An 18,002-nucleotide genomic window follows, 5' to 3' on the forward strand; every position below is an offset into this window, starting at 1 on the left:
AACTGTGAACTATAACCGACCAGCCAACTGTGTAATACGGGTGAACTGTGAATGACCAGAGAACTGCATGAGAAGTGCGTTAAGTAGTCTTTGAACTGTTTTTGAACAGCTTTTGAACTTTAATTGAACTATAATATCTGATGCCGCAAAATCAAATTTTCCGTTACAATGAAAGTAATATCGGTAACTGAGGAATAGGAAGTGCTGAAGCGATATGAGAATAAAAGTTAACGTTGCGTGCGCGGTCCATGGGATTGCTTTTTTAATTATTACTTCAAGATTCTTAATGCTACGAGAATGGTCTCGAAGTGGCCCTGCTTTCACATGTCATCTGCACGATACACATGCCTTCATAACTGGCAACAACAAATTGCCCCGACTAAGACCTTTCCTACAAAACAACGTAGAATGTCCCACTTTGCCGCCATTATCAATAGTTCATACATGGATACAGACAGCGACAGAGTCGATACGACTGATGACTATAGATGTTAAGTCCCATAGTGCTCAGAGGCATTTGAACCATTTGAACAGAGTGGATACAAGCTAAGAGTAACCGCCTTTAGCATCGCTCCAGTTTTTGGCTGGCATGTTTTCCAGGAGAAAGCAATCTCAGTTGGTTACGAGGTCCTCCTTAAACCCTTCTCATTGTTCACTATTCTCATTCTCGTACTAAAACTATTTTTGAAAAACATGAGCTTATCAGACAATATAATGCTAATTTCGATAGGCAAACCGGGAAACATGATACAGCTTGCACAATGTTAAGTCCCGTAGTGCTTAGAGCCATTTGTACCGTATGAACAGCTTACACACTTGTACCGATTTGGTCTCCATAGCTGCGTTATGACATAAACATGATGGTTATTTTCTGCGCAGTATATTCTAAGTATCGTGTAAACATTCCAGGAGTGGTAATGCCATTATTCAAGCTCGCTGATGTGTTTCTTCCATTTTCACATTGATATTACTTAACTCATAACCATACGTTATTCGTTAAATTTTTGGTTTTGAATCAAAATATTGCAAAAATTTAATGTAAAGACACTTACGGTCGTATTCTTTATACGAGGAAAGAGTACTGTCGCGTTGAAATACAGCCTCTGGTCGACCAGTGCCCTCATCTTCAAATCCTTCGGACAGAGGGAGTCATCCTTTCCATAAGGAGACACCAGGTACGTAGCGATCACGTGGCCACCGATATTCAAACACTACTGTCACAGTGTTACAGAGGTTAAGAACGAATTATATGAGACGGCGTGGACGTTCACCACTGGATTTACCTCCCATGAAGAATAAAACCATTGTCGTCGATTGCTGGTACCGTGTGTTCTGGATTTATCTGGAACAAAAAGTGAATGTCAAAACAGAGTAGTTAGTTTCACTATGTAGACTAACAAGCTCAAGTGAAAAAATGTATTATGTTCCATGAGTACTTTTGTTTTTCGAATGCAACAACAGTACCTTAAGATTGATCCGGGAATACAGGCTTTTGCCAACCAGTCACAATCACGATGTGGCCCACCGAGTAAGACATCTGGCGGGCCGCTTGAATTTGTGCGCGCAAAGGCCTGAGTGGCTATCTTCAACGCTAATTAACTCTGAGTCGGCGCAACGCATCGAATTTTTTGTTAACAATTTTTTGTCAGCACAACGTACCCTGCAACGCTCTTACAAGCTTTTCTGAACACCGTGTACATCATATTACGTTTTCGTGCACGTGATCTGAACCGTTGGTGATCGATAGGTCGCGCTACGGTTGCTAGGATAGCATTTTCGTCTTAGTGGAGGGGGGGGGGGCGTGGTTTGCGCGGAGATCGGAGGCGCTAGGGCAGTGACTGAGACCAGGAAGTTGAAACCGTTCGCTCGGGGTGAGGCGGCAGAGTTGGAACCAGGCGGCGAGGCCAGTAGTGTGACGGCAGTTGATCGACAGTACAAGTTCGGAGGATAACAGTCACAGACTCTGAGCGTAGCACGATACCAGGAAGAGACGCTCAGGCGGGCTCCTGGATTGCCTCGGCTGCGGCCGGCTGCATATCTTTGAAAAGGTGGGGTGCGTACCGAGGGCAGGGGCGTGTTGTGTGCTCCAGCGACCGACCGGTCATCGAGACGGACGGCGGACCGCAGCTGTGTTCAAGGTGTGCGTCTGCTGCACATTGTCCTTCCTTTACCGTTGTACGGATGCGTCTGGTGAGTTGCCGATTTGGTTTATCGGATGCGAGTGAGTCTAGCATCTAGTTCGGTAGTTTTCTGGTTGTTTTTCGAGGTTCACGTCCGATTCCATATCAACATCTGGTTAGTGATCCCGCTTCTGTCTCTAGACAGGAAAATTGTGTGAACACTCCTATAAAACTACTGAATATGTTTCTTTATTAGTGCTCCAATAGTGTTATTTGCTGTAAGGCTTCGGATTTATGGCGGCGCGCATTTATATTTTGAGTGGGTTCATGCCATGTGCCACGTCCTACTGATGCGCACAACTTGACCTGTTGTCTTATTGGGTGTTTATACTACCAAGTTTGACTGTGTTTCTTTAATTGTTTGTAAGGGTGGGGCCTCTTAATATTATTTATCAAGTCTCTTTCAGTGAGAACTTTATTTTGCGCCTGTTACTACTATATTACACGCGGCTGTAATGTCATTCAAAATGTTGTGTTCTGTCTGCTTTTAGTCAGTGGTGCGTAAGCCAAACGAATGCGGTAGCATGTGGCTTAGTGGTCCGTTCCGCGTGGCGGTTACTTGTTTACCTCTCGCCCACGTAGGGCCAGTTTGGTACAATTTGCGGGTGGCACTCGAACTTCCTGCTTGGTAACTGTATTTAGATTTTGGCCGCCTCAGAGGTTCCGTTGATTTGACTCCGTTAACTCACTGAAAAATTATCAACTTTTATTTTATTTATTTATTTTTATTTAATTTTGACTGTCGTGCGGCGGGTTCGGTCTATAGTAGAGGCCTGACCCAATTTCTGTACTAGGTTTTGTATCTCTCTGTTAATTAGGTTACCATTTGTGTTTCTTTCGGTGGGACTTACGTTAAATCTACCAAGTTGATAGAGCAGGCGCAGCGTCCGAAAGCGGAGCCTAGTTGCGCCCGACCGAACGACCAACCGGATGCAGGTGGGCTTTACGATCCCACTACATCTTGCCAAGACGGCGTTGTATAGCAAATCGATGTATTTATTTGTCTCTCAATCATTCCGTGCCTACTGCAGCTCTCCTTTTAATTTTTATTTTATTTCTACCTCATCTGTGCTGTTGAAGTGTTAACCGGCTAATTTTCCAACTGAGTAATTACTAGATTCATTTACTTAACTGTTTTAATACAAGAGTGGTTCGGCCAACTGAGTAGGAATTATGCACTGTTGGCTTTCGAGCTGGCCAAATACTAGGAGATTTATGATCTATTGATTTCATGAAGGTTCTCACTGACTATTTATACGAATCAGGACGCAATGACACTGGACTCGCATTCGGGAGGACGACGGTTCAATCCCGCGTCCGGCCATCCTGATTTAGGTTTTCTGTGATTTCCCTAAATCGCTCCAGGCAAATGCCGGGATGGTTCCTTTCAAAGGGCACGGCCGACTTCCTTCCCCGTCCTTCCCTAATCCGATGAGACCGATGACCTCGCTGTCTGGTCTCCTTCCCCGAAACAACCAACCAACCAACCAGGACGCAATGTTTAACACCAATTGTGTGTTTATTTCTTTAGCGTGCCTTTTGCATCTCCGCTGTGCGGTGGTATAGTAATTTTCTTATATGGAGCTTTTTCGCGGAGCGTACTTCTATTTAGGATTGTAAATCTTAAAGTTTCTTTCGAGAAAGGATTTTTACCGCTTTTATTCTACTGCTACATTTTTTAATATTGTATTTAATCTCTTTGCTATTAATCTGTCTGGTACAGATTGATTGTAAATTATTCTGTTTCTTAGTAGTCAATACAACTGGAGGTGCCTCTCCAATATATGTTTTATAAATCTAACTTAATATGTTGTGTTAAAATAAAGACAAAGTATACAATACGCGTAATGTTCAATCTCCCTTTGGCCCTGTCCTTCCTACCACAGACAGCCTCATACCGGTTTTGCGTATCATGATCTATAAAACAAGAAATGAGCCTTTTAGCATATGTCTGATGTAAGGGATTTCTGAATACTGTAAGAAATTAAGATTATTGAAATCAGTACTTGCGTCTCACCTTACGCTATTCCTCCGACAACCGTTCTTTCTTATACAGCTCGACGTGTTTCACCGTGACGTCAATCCCAATGGCCTTAGAAACAGCTAAAACTGTTCTCGATGGTGGGCTAATAGGCCAGTGGTACAGAACGACGGACATGGTTCAGAGGACCGTCTGAAAGCAGAGGGAAACAGTTACGAGTTTAGTCAACAGCTCAGATAATTCAGCAATCGCGTTACATCGCAATCTTTCATCATTTCCTTCTGAATCTATTCTTTAGCCTATGTCCGGGAAGAGGGTAACCCGCAAAGTGGCATATTTTAAATTACCATGTATATATATTTAATACTTGTCGAATTAATAAGAAAAATTGTGAAATTTGTGAGACCCGTGGATTTTCGCAGCGGCACTTAAAAAACGAAAATAAATCATTCTTTCTATGCAGCTTAACAACACTCCATTCGCCATCTCCCCTCCATTGTCGAAAGTAAAATATTTAATTCCTCTGGTATTTCGAGATGATCTGTTCACTCAGCGATTTTTTATTGTAGTGGGTGGTCACCAATGTCCGTGCCAATGTCCTGGTTTATACACACATAAAAAAAAAGTTTTCTATCATCTCGGTTCCGAGAGTTCCGGAACCTGTACAGAAAATTGGAATAGAGATCAACATAAACATCATTTCCGGTATTTTTATTGCTCATGAAAACCACACATTGCATGTTATACCATTATACAGCGAGATCTTCAGAGGTGGATGGCATTCACGTATCGTACAGCCGTTACAGCGCCCTCGATGAGCACCAGCGACGTGCGTCGGCCCCACATAATCCCACACTGAAACAGCAGGGAACCTCCACCTTGCTACACTCGCTGGACAGTGTGACTAAGGCGTTCAGCCTGACCAGGTTGCCTCCAAACACAATTACGGCGATCGTCTGGTTGAAGGCGTATGCTATACTCATCAGTGAAGAGAACGTGATGCCAATTCTTAACGGACCATTCGCCATGTTGTTGGGCTCATCTGTACCGTGCTGCATGGTGTCGTAGTTACAAAGATGGACCTCGCCATGGACGTCGGGAGTGAAGTTGTGCATCATGCAGCCTATTGGGCACAGTTTGAGTCGTAACACGACGTCCTGTGGCTGCACGAAAAGCATTATTCGACATGGTGGCGTTGATGTTACTGTTCTTCCGAGCCATAATACGTAGGTAGCGGTCATCCACTGCAGTAGTAGCCCTTGGGCGGCCTGAGCGAGGCATTTCGTCGACCATTCCTGTCACTCTGTATCTCCTCCATGTCCAACAACATCCCACTGGTTCACTCCGAGACGCCTAGACACTTCCCTTATTGAGAGCCCTTCCTGGCACAAAGTAACAACGCGGACGCGGTCGAACCACGGTATTGACCGTCTAGGCCTGGTTGAACTACGGACAACACGAGCCGTGTATCTCCTTCCTGGTGGAATGACTCGAACTGATCGGCTGTCGGACCCCCTCCGTCTAATAGGCGCTGCTCATGGATGGTTGTTTACATCTTTGGGCGGGTTTAGTGACATCTCTGAACAGTCAAATGGACTGTGTCTGTGATACATATCCAGTCAACGTCTACCTTCAAGAGTTCTGGGAACGGGGGTGATGCAAAACGTTTTTTGATGTGTGTATACCAAACCTCATTGCAGGTTCTCATGAAATGAGGGCATGTGACATTGCCGATGGTGATCTATCTGTCGGATGGGGACATTTAGTTCGGCTGCCCCCTGATGCTATTCGATAGGTGTGTAGGAGTAGGCTAAGTACTGGCGCCGGATTTCAACCTCTCCCATCATCATACACAAACATAACACTACATGTACGGGCGTCCATAACACTCATCTACACTCTAAAAATACCAGTGACACAACACTCACATATTCGGAAGAAAAGGGGCCAGTGTGCGCGGAGGGAGAACACCATTTCCGACAGGCGGCTGAACCCACACCGTAAGCAAACTTTGCAACGTCCAACATTATTGCCACACATTAGTTTTGCTAGTCTGAAGGAAAGGACAGTCACTGACAGGCATCGACCTCCTTTGCCTCATTTACGCAGCCAGAGGCAGAATTTTTCAACCTGTCAGGGAATCAGCGTATTTTTAGCTGAGTTTCGATAGTTGGTACTGTCTGTTTCAGATGACACAATCAATATTTATTTTGAGGGGAATGATAATGGAATACATTACGCAATGTTTTCTCCAATCTTCTACATTACTTCAAACACCAAATGAAGCTTTGAACCTGCAATCCTGGAAAAATTCGCGACGCAAGAGAAGTATATCCATGACAGTTTTGGATTTCAGAAACTCTGAAATGGGGCTCGACGCTTAACCTAAAATATTAGTCAAAGATAGATCTCATACTTTTCCTCTAGCTTCCAGTTGATTCCGCACAGTGTGAGGTTCACTACAGAATTCGTTCTTAATGGTTTGCCTATATCCTCCTATATCAGAAAAAAATCTCACCTACAGATTTCGAGAAGAGGAGCTGACACAGTAGATCTGGGATTCTATCACATGTAGCCGCATATGTCGGATGAAATACTGCTGTATAGCCGGCCGGGTTGGCCGAGCGGTTCTAGGCGCTACAGTCTGGAACCGCGCGACCGCTACCGTCGCAGGTTCGAATCGTGCCTCGGGCATGGGTGTGTGTCATATCCTTAGGTTAGTTAGGTTTAAGTGGTTCTACGTTCTAGGGGACTGATGACCTCAGAAGTTAACTCCCATAGTGCTTAGAGCCATTTGAACCATTTGAACTGCTGTATAAAGTTGGTATCCCTCAATCGATCCGATATAAATTTACCCGGAAACCTGCCATGCCATGGGAGATTTGTGGGCTAGTACAAGAAGATTTAAATAAAAGTATCGAGTAAGTAACATAAAGTGAGACCCTAAGATAGCAGAATTGTAAGTTTCCTTCTCTGCCTTGTTCTTAAATGTGCTCGATGTTGAATCATTCTTATAGACTTCATTTGATTCACATTTTTAAGTTCAGTTTTCGAGTCACATTATCGTAAATTACCAAGCTGCTCACACTCGACAGACATTCAAGTAACAGCCCACTTACACGACAGTGGGATGGTCATTGTTGGGGTTGCAATTCCACGTACAAAAGCACCGAATTGTACACCTACCCGTTTCAACTTCTCGACCATTGTTGCTCCTTTACCACGAATTCGGAAGCCTGTTTAGATAGCCGTACCGTTCGACGTGCTGCATCTGTTGTCTATTGGAACAGTGAATGGTATATGTCATAGATACAGAATTCGTTCTCACTGACATCTAGAGAACACGAAGAGATAAAAGCTACTACTGCAAACCGTATGTTTTTGTAGGACAAGGCGTGAACACTTCGTTACCGTGCAGTCCAAAGTTGCGCCACTGTTACATCCAAATACCCCACAAATCAATCCTGGATATTGCACTATTCGACCTGCCGGCTAAATGGAGAAGTACAATTCGGTCCCTTTCACACGTCAGCGTGCTGATAACGCTTTTTTACACGATTACACGGCTTTTCTATTTATCTTACTTATAATGATCACGCAACAATTGGTGCTACCAACTGCAGCTTCTACGCCTGGTAACAAAACTGAAGACGAACACTAATGCAATCTGATGGTGGCCGTTCTACTTGCCACAGAGAATTGCAGTTGTAATCATTTACATACCTGCCGACGGGGTGAACATGTATGAAGTTATTGTGACCGCCCATCATGTCTTCTGGGTGTTTCACATTTTTGTCAGGCTGTGTATTTCTACATTAGTTACTTCCAAACATGTGTATGAGACTACCGACTCTAGATGAGACTCAATAATCCTCTAGTCGGAGTACATCACACTTTTCACGTTACGTGAGGTGAACAACTACGCATTCCTGTGCATTATGCACAACTACGCATTCTTGTACATTAAGGAAAACTGCCAGTCTTTGTATTGTATAAGTCTCGTGGTGTCTAGATCTGACTTGATGCTACAGCAACTTAGGCCGACACAATGTCCTTATAGACAACTGCACCATCTGCGAAAAGCCTGATATTGTAGTCAATAATTTCCACTAAGACCTCACGTAAAACAGAAATAACATCGGTCACATTCCATGCTAAAAGACGTCAACAAGTATCAAGAAATATTCTTAATGTGAGAAAAAAAATCTGGGAAATTACGGATGAAGTACATCGCTGTATGAAAGTGATCATGAACTATTAGAAAACCTAAAAGGAAGTGAATCGTAGCGTTTGAGATTTGGTGTTACACAAGGATGCTGAAAATGAAGTTAACCAATCAGATAAAAAAGTGGGATGTTCTACACAGAATAAGTCACACACTAAAGGTGTGATAGGAATTCTTTTTTCAGATAACAGAGAATAGCTTCAACGATATTAGAGAGAACTCTAGAAGACGAATGTTGTAGGGAAAGGCAGAGCCTGGAATATATTACACAAATGGCTGAGTGCTGCTCTGAGAAGGCCAGCATTACATGAAATGTTTGGGGGCAGCATCAAAATAGTAGGAAAACAACGACTTGGTGGGAACGTATGAACAAATAAAAATATCCGCTGCCCTTCTAAACTTCTGAAAATTTAAAAAAAGTTCACATTATTACACTACACTCACTAACTTTCAATACAATGATGATGAGAAGTAGCAAGCAGCACATGGTGTATAAGACGCTGGGACGTAGAATTTATAGAAGGAATTCTCGGAAGCAAAATAAAATTTGACAGCCAAACCTATTGGAGTGAAATACACAAATTTGAAATAAGATTTGCCGTACAGGAAGTTTGGAGAAACGTTATACGAGTGTCTGTTTTAACTTGAGACAACTAAATACCTCGGAAACGACACATCGTACGATAAAAAACGTTGTAGGTGAAAAGTTGATGCTAGTAAAGAGGGTCTCTGTCCATGCAACAACTGGCCACCTTCTAACCACCCCTGCTGCGTGGGTGGGGTCAACTTTGTATTTTCAAATGGATTTTAAAGATATTCAGATTTCCGGCCAGTGTGGCCGAGCGGTTCAAGGCGCTTCAGTCTGGAACCGCGAGACCGCAACGGTCGCAGGTTCGAATCCTGCCTCGGGCATGGATGTGTGTGATGTCCTTAGGTTAGTTAGGCTTAAGTAGTTCTAAGTTCTAGGGGAGTGATGACCTCAGAAGTTAAGTCCCATAGTGCTCAGAGCCATTTGAACCATTTTGATATTCAGATTGTACGCCAAAAAATGTGTACGGGTTCCTCAAACGATTGGGTCCCATTCGTGGTAGATGGCGCTGTAATAGTGAAATATCATATGTGCCTGTTTCTGCTATTAAGAACTGGCGCATTTGATTGTACATTTCATTTACGACGTAAATGTAAACCACTGTGTTCAAACGTTACTTGAGTGTTCAACATGTGATTATACAGCACACATAATACGAGTAGGCATAGATATTTGTGGCAAATAAGCTACTGCGTGAAGAGTTTGACAGAACACTGAAAGACCTAAGTCGAAACAAGGCCCAAGGAGCAGACAACATTCCATTAGGACTAATGACAGCCTTGGAAGAGCCAGGCCTAACAAAACTCTACCATCTAGTGAACAAGATGTATGAGACAGGCGAAATACCCTCAGACTTCAAGAAGAATATAATAATTCCAATCCCAAAGAAAACAGGTGTTGACAGAAGTGAAAATTACCGAACTATCAGTTTACTAAACCACGGCTTCAAAATACTAACATGAATTCTTTACAGACGAATGGAAAAACTGGAAGAAGCTGACCTTGGGGAAGATCAGTTTCGATTCCGTAGAAATGTTGGAACACCTGAGGCAATACTGACCCTACGAATTATCTTAGAAGAAAGATTAAGGAAAGGCAAACCTACGTTTCTAGCATTTGTAGACTTAGAGAAAGCTTTTGACAATGTTAACTGGAATACTCTCTTTCAAATTCTGAAAGTGGCAGGGGTAAAATACAGGGAGCGAAAGGCTATTTACAATTTGTACAGAAACCAGATGGCAGTTATAAGAGTCGAGGGGCATGAAAGGGAAGCAGTGGTTGGGAAGGGAGTGAGACAGGGTTGTAGCCTATCCCTGATGTTATTCAATCTGTATATTGAGCAAGCAATAAAGGAAACAAAAGAAAAATTTGGGGTAGGAATTAAAATCCATGGAGAAGAAATAAAAACTTTGAGGTTCGCCGATGACATTGTAATTCTGTCAGAGACAGCAAAGGACTTGGAATAGCAGTTGAACGGAATGGATAGTGTCTTGAAAGGAGGATATAAAATGAACACCAACAAAAGCAAAACGAGGATAATGGAATGTAGTCGAATTAAGTCGGGTGATGCTGAGGGAATTAGATTAGGAAATGAGACACTTAAAGTAGTAAAGGAGTTTTGCTATTTGGGGAGCAAAATAACTGATGATGGACGAAGTAGAGAGGATATAAAATGTAGACTGGCAATGGCAAAGAAGTAGTTTAGACAAGAAGAGAATATAAGCTTTCGAAATGTGGTGCTACAGAAGAGTGCTGAAGATTAGATGGGTAAATCACATAACTAATGGAGAGGTATTGAATAGAATTGGAGAGATGAGAAATTTGTGGCACAACTTGACTAGAAGATGGGATCGGTTGGTAGGACATGTTCTGAGGCATCGAGGGATCACAAATTTAGTATTGGAGGGCAACGTGGAGGGTAAAAATCGTAGAGGGAGACCAAGAGATGAATATACTAAACAGATTGAGAAGGGTGTAGGTTGCAGTAGGTACTGGGAGATGAAGAAGCTTGCACAGGATAGAGTAGCATGGAGAGCTGCATCAAACCAGTCTATGGACTGAAGATCACAACAACAACAAGCTACTTGTAAGGTAAGGTAGTTTTCTTTTACCTACGTCGTTGATGGTGGTCAGTCCCCAAATGCTCTGAATGCTTTCGGGGTCTTTATTGTCATCGTAAATGAAATGTAGAGTAAAATGTATCACCTCTTAATTGCAAAAATCAGGCCAGTGTTATTTGGCGATTGCAGGAACATCTACCGCGAAATGAAAGCAATGGTTTGAGCAAACGTAGACTCTGAATCCATACAACTTATAAAAACGATGTACGTATGCATGTATGTATGTATGTACACTGATCAGACAGAATATTATAACCAACGGCCTATTATCGCCACCGTCCCCGGAATTTACAGGAATTGGGTGACTCGTGTGCGCAGATGTGCCAACTCCCTCCAGCGACCTATCAGTGCATCATTGCTTGCACGCCGCGACTGTCGCCTCTGTTATGAATGCCAAAGGTGGACATAGTGGCTATCAGGTAGGTTGTCATAATGTTCTGCCTCATCAGTGTATATACGTGTGTATGTATTTATCTTCCTCATATCCTAAACCACAGGGCCGATATCAACAAAACTTGCTACATATATCACTTACTGTCTGAATAGAATCACTGCGGTAATAAGAACCACCCACCTAACAAAAAGGTGGAGGTGGGAATGAAAAAGCAGTGTAGTCTACGATGCGAGAATACCCATTCTTAGGTCACCCAGTATTTGACAATGAGGAGAACGTAGAGACTTGCAAGAAACTTTACACATCATTTCAAACCACTACGAAACTTTTTCTCGCTGACGACCGCCAAAACATGATCGAAGGAAAGAAGTTTTCGCTTACTACTTTTCTGCTGTTCATGCAGTAAAACTGCCATATGAAGCATGACGTTTTAATTTGTTAATTCTTCGCTACTAACTGTATTCGTGACACATTTTTCGGACAGCATCCACATACGCCGCTGAATGTACCTACAAAAAGTATATCATCGTATGACACGTAGTTTAGGAGATATGACGCCATAAACACTGAGGTGCGTGAGAAACTCCGGCATCATGAATGACGTTTTAATTTACTACTTCTTTACTACTAACTCGATTCACAACACATTTCGTAGACAGTAGACACATACACTGATCAGCCAGAACATTATGGCCACCGACCTAGTGTCGATATAAACCGTCCTGGCGAGGAATGACTGCTAGTCAGACACACACGCGGTGCACGTAGTATTAATAAGAGTGCTGTCCGTGTGTATGTGGGGAAGGCGCGCGATCTATCTGACTTTGACCGAGGGCAGACAGTGATGGCCCAGAGGCTCAGCACGAGCGTTTCGGAAACTGCACGACTTGTGGGATGTTTGAGGCTTGCTGTGGTGAGTGTCTTCAAAACGTGACGAAACCAGAGTGAAACCACGTCCAGACATCGTGGGGTTGGCCGGCCACCTCTCATTACAGAGGTCCGATGTCACAGGCTGAGCAAATTGGAAAAACAGGATACGTAGCGAACTGACTAACATCAGACTTTAATGCTAGGCAGTGTACAAAAAAATGGTTCAAATGGCTCTGAGCACTAAGCGACTTAACTTCTGATGGCATCAATCGCCTAGAACTCAGAACTAATTAAAGCTAACTAACCTAAGGACATCACACAAATCCATGCCCGAGGCAGGATTCGAACCTGCGACCGTAGCGGTCGCGCGGTTCTAGACTGAAGCGCGTACAACCGCTCGGCCACTCCGGGCGGCAACACACAGTACACCAAACACTCCTAACGGTCGGCCTCCGCAATTGACGACCGGTGCATGTACCAGTGTTAACATCACGACGTCGGCAGCTGCGACTGCAATGAGAACGTGGCCATCGGCACTGTACGTTGGTGCAGTGGTAGAGTGTTGCAAGGTCTGACGAATCCTGATACTCTTCAAACACAGTGGCTCCATTATGTTCTGGGGAACATTCAAGTGGGCATCCACGGGTTCAGTGGAGCTCGTACAAGGCACCAAAAAGTATCATCCACTGGTTGCAAATCATTTACACCGCTTCATGTCGATCGTGCTTACCGACAGCTATGGTATTTTTCATGAAGATAATGCGCCATGTCACAAGGCCAGGAGCGTGGTGGAGTGGTTTGAGGAACACAGGGGCGAGTTTCAGCTGATCTACTGGCTACTCAGCTCCCCAGATCTGAACCCGATCGAACATACCTGAGATGTGATTGGATTTGGCTCATCGGTCCCCTCCCTAGAATTTATGGGAATTAGGTGACTTGTGTGTGCAGATGTAGAACCAACTCCATCCAGAGACCTACCAAGGCCTCACTGCCTCCATGCCACGATGCGTCTCCGCTGTTGTCCATGCCAAAGGTGCACATACTGGCTATTATGCAGGTGGTCATAATGTTTTAGCTGATCAGTGAATATCACTGGATCGTCTTTCTTTCTTTTGCTACTGCCTTTATCCCGCATTGTGCGCAGGGTAAAGTACGGATTTGGCATGTTTAATTTTAAGGGGTGGCCGGATGCCCTTCCTGCCGCCACGCCATATCTCCCATGACGGAGTTACTGTACCCCAGCTGTCTTAATCTAGAGAAAATCGTGAAACAGTGTGATTGTGTTGCAAATGTCTGCGAGGTGTGTAACTGAGGCGGGACATGGGGATCAGCCTGGTATTCGCCTAGGAGGACGTGGAAAACCGCCTAAAAACCACATCCAGGCTGGCCAGCACACCGGCCGTCGTCGTTAATCCCCCGGGCGGATTCGATCCGGGGTCGGCGTGCCTATCCGAGTCCAGGAAGCAATGCGTTAGCGCTCTCGTCTACCCTGGCGGGTTGAATATCAATGGATGTACCTGCACAATTACATCGTTGTATACCACATAGTTCAAGAGATAAGACGTCATAGACATTGGGCTGTGCGAAAATGAAACTGCAGGGCGAAATTCGCTAGATACAGAGGTGAAATACGTGCGCAAATATAAGTGAAATACGTTGAATATGTGTGACATATTCAACATATTGACATTTGACATGTGAGTATGCTGTCAAAGCCACGGTTAAAAAGCCTGTCTTAAACCCCTCGAACGATTTAAATCAAATTTGATGCAAATATTAATTATAATCTGGAAAGAAATACTGTAGGGGTAAGAAACACCAGCTTCCTATTGGGGTGAGTATGATAGCGAGGAAAGAGAACGGAGGGCGAGGAGACGGGCAGATAGCGAGAAACAAGGAGCAGATAGGCACAGGTAGGAGGAGGAGAAAAGAGTTGGAGATAAGGGAGATTAAAATGGGCAGAGAGAGGGGAGAGTAAGTGATGGATAGGGGAAAGAAAGAGGAAGAGAGTTGGGGGTGGGAGAGATAGCAGAGAGATAGATGAAGAGGAGATAAATAAACAGAGGAGGAAGAGGAAATGGACAGAGAGAGGGTAGAGGAGGAGATGGACCCAGAAAGGAAAGGGAGGTGGGCAAAGAGAGTGGAGAGAAGATGGACAGATGGACAGGGTGGAGGAGAAGACTTTAGTGAGAGAGGGGGAGGAGGACATGGAATTAGAGGGGTAAGTAGGAGACAGACAGAGGGGGAAGGAGCAGGAGGGTAGAGGGGGAGGAGCATGTTCACAGAAAGAGAGGGAGGGAGAGATGGACAGAGGGCGAGAGGGGAGAAGTACAGAGGGGCAAGAGGAGATGGCCAGAGAGTGGGGGTGGAGTAGGTGGACAGAGAGGGGGAAGGAGGTTATGGGTTGTCAGAAGACTGGAATAAATACATGCCCGAGCCAGGGGTGGGGGAGGTGGGGGGGCGACGGTCCAACTGAAAATACAAAGTTGTTCCCGCCCACGCAAGAGGGATGGTTAGGAGGCGGCCAGTTGCAGCTTAGATGAATGTCTCCTTTACTAATATGAACTTCTGGGTTATAACTTTTTTTGTACGATGTGTGATTTCGAGATATTTAGTTGTCTCAAAAAATGCCCATTATACCAGCGTGCGAGACGTGAAGACTATAGCTTCTGTTTATACCACTCAATATGAGTCACCGTATTCCTGCTGAGGCGATTAACCAAAAGCGATGCAATTGCATTTAGTGGCATTTACAATAAGAAACATTAAAAGGCTGCTACAGAAGCTATGTCGGACACTTACGTCCAAACTGCTGTCGATCGGGTGGAGACCAGCGCCGCGGTGCTGGTGCGGCTACTTTGGCACACAGCCACTCACAGTAGCCGCCTACATTTAATTATTCCGCAGACCGCCGACTTGTGCTGCTATCTCTGCTTTCATACTGGCCGTGACCTCGTGAGATCGCCAACGAGTAAGCACTCTCACGCTGAGGCGATAAGGCGAAACAAACAACTATGAGTCTTGTACAGTGATTCAGTACAAATACTCGTACTAAATGAAAGTAATTTAAGGCGTTGGCTTACTTTTTTGATTCACTTGGAACAGTAGTTCTCAACCATTAATGGACTTATAATTTTCAATGCGATATTGTTCGCAGTTGCGATGAATTTTTTGAATTATTTCTTAAAGCCTTCATCTGTCATTCTCTTTATTTCCTGTACGATTGTACAATTTCGGCCTTAGGCCATTTTCAAGTATTTTATGGATGATTTTTTAGTAGCAGATTGTGTCGTATACGTCATTGCTCCTATGACATCATGCTATGCTCATAAAATAATTCGAGGTGTTCACGCTATTTTAGGAGCACGTTACTTTCGAGCAGTTGTTGCAACACGAATACGACATAATCTGCTACTAAAAAGTCATCCATAAAATACTTGGAAAGGCCTAAGGCCGAAATCCCAGGAAATAAAGAGAATGGCAGCTGAAGGCTTTAAGAAATCATTGAAAAAAACGTTTATGGACCATTACCCCTGTGTGCAGTCAGATATGAGCTGGATTAGCTAGTAACCCCACTCCCAACCCCGCCACACTTCTTGCCGCTCCCCCCCCCCCCCCCCCCACCGCCACCACCACCGCCAGCGCCTAACTAAACTTAAAATGAAAAACGATTTTCTCTGAACATTTATTTTTAAAATGATGAATGATAAGTGATATTTAGTTGTGGTAGGTGCTTCTTTATGCCACGAACTAGTGAGTCAATGAGACAACTGGTACTCCTTATGCCTAACAAACTTTTTGTATTTAAATGAAAGTTCCGCCATTTAACTGTATAGACTATTCATTCTATTGTACAATCATGATTTCAGCCTTTGGACTTTTTACGTACCACAGTGTTAACCATGACCAGACTTCTGTAGTCGAGGTCGTTGTCGAAATATATTAAACTTGGTCATATGACGTAGGTGTCACAGCATATAAATGAGAACATATTCACAATGTGTGGCAGAAATAGAACAAAGATGTCTAACACACATTTAGTAACTATGCTACGGTCATCAAAAACGTTCATTACATGTGCAGGCACCATTGTCTAAAGGCACACTGTCTGATATATTAAACAAATTTTATGACACAGTTCCTAAATGTATGTCAGGCATGTTAGTTCTGTTTCTGCCAGATACTTTTCGAATATGTTACCATTTATATTCTGTGACACCTGTAGTATATAATTATATTTAATATACTTCCGTGATGACTTCTTTAAAGAAGTGTGATCAGGTTTAACATTGTGGTACTTGAAAATGGCCAAAGGGCAAAATCATGATTGTACAGTAGCATAGACAGTCTGCACAGTTCAATGGTGGAACATTCATTTAAACATTATTATAGGAAGGAAAGATTGCCAAACTTTTTTAAATTGTCGTGGTACTCAGTCAGTGTGCATCATAAGACATGCTCAAAATCCATTCATTTTCTTGTATCTATTTGCACTGTTATCATAATCAAATATCTGTGACTTCTATAAATCCTGCACACCACATTTCCCCGTGTTGGGTATTGTGTGTGTGTGTGTGTGTGTGTGTGTGTGTGTGTGTGTGTGTGTGTGTGTTGGAATAACAAAGCTAATATCCACAGTGAGGTAGACATGTGTTACAAAATATGCTTCCACTGCAGTATTGTTCTCTCTAGTGGCACTTGCTTCACATGTACCCTCCATCCTGCACCCACATTTAACATCAACCGAGTCAAAGTGTGTGCACTACACTTACTGATCGTAAATCATTTGATTGCTAGACTCCTTACCTCTGTACTGACAGAAATTGGAAGACTTCAGGCTGTGTCTGAAAATGGCTCTGAGCACTATGGGACTTAACATCTCAGGTCATCAGTCACCTAGAACTACTTAAACCTAACTAACCTAAGGACATCACACACATCCATGCCCGAAGCAGGATTCGAACCTGCGACCGTAGCAGTCGCGCGGTTCCAGACTGAAGCGCCTAGAACCGCATGACCATCGCGGCCGGCGGCTGTGTCTCACTATTCTAATAATAATTACAATAATAATAATAATAATAATAACCCGTGGAGGCCCGGGAAAAGAATAGGCCTCTAGTATGTTCTGCCAGTCGTAAAAGGCGACGAAAAGAACAAACCACTAATAGGGCTAACCCCCTTTTAGTGTGATTACTTGGTTCAGGACAGAACTAATGAAGCCTTGGACAAGCGCTGTCATGGTCGGGGACGACGCTTGAACCCTATGCCCGTCTACAATGGTAACGACATTGCTAGCCACACGGAAAATGATTTAAATCCAAATAGAGGTGTTTTGCAGGATATGCTTCCTGCAACCACCCTAGAAGGAAAACAAAGAAAGAGGATGAGATGGTCAGATGCAGTTAACTGACGCCTTATGTTCTGTTATTACCAAGCAACAAACTTAGGAACCAACACAACTGGATACAGATCACAAGTATATACAAAATTTATTACCAGATACCCAGAATTAAAATTTTTAACAGAACAACGACTAGCTGATCAGATTCGTGTAATAATAAAAAATAACAGGATACCCCAGCCAGAATTAGAAAACATCAAACAAAAAGTACAACAAATACTGGAACAAAATAATGTGCAATC

At 43.5% G+C, this 18,002-nt stretch overlaps 1 protein-coding gene across 2 annotated transcripts in view; it reads right to left on the reverse strand.

The window, feature by feature from the left end:
* LOC126094893 (glutathione S-transferase 1-like) overlaps window positions 1-15,277 on the reverse strand; it is a 157,756-nt gene extending 142,479 nt beyond the window's left edge. Inside the window, exons 1-2 of one of the 2 annotated variants that reach the window (XM_049909536.1) lie at window positions 15,162-15,277; window positions 1,284-1,342 (exon numbers count right to left, since the gene is read on the reverse strand). The gene's annotated coding sequence lies outside the window, so the exon portion shown is untranslated. Of the gene's footprint in view, window positions 1-1,052; window positions 1,343-15,161 lie in introns of both variants that reach the window. The other variant, XM_049909532.1, reaches the window with a different exon arrangement.
* Between the last annotated feature and the right edge of the window lie 2,725 nt (window positions 15,278-18,002).

The sequence above is a fragment of the Schistocerca cancellata genome, chromosome 8, assembly GCF_023864275.1.
Source record: "Schistocerca cancellata isolate TAMUIC-IGC-003103 chromosome 8, iqSchCanc2.1, whole genome shotgun sequence".
Taxonomy (NCBI): domain Eukaryota; kingdom Metazoa; phylum Arthropoda; class Insecta; order Orthoptera; family Acrididae; genus Schistocerca; species Schistocerca cancellata.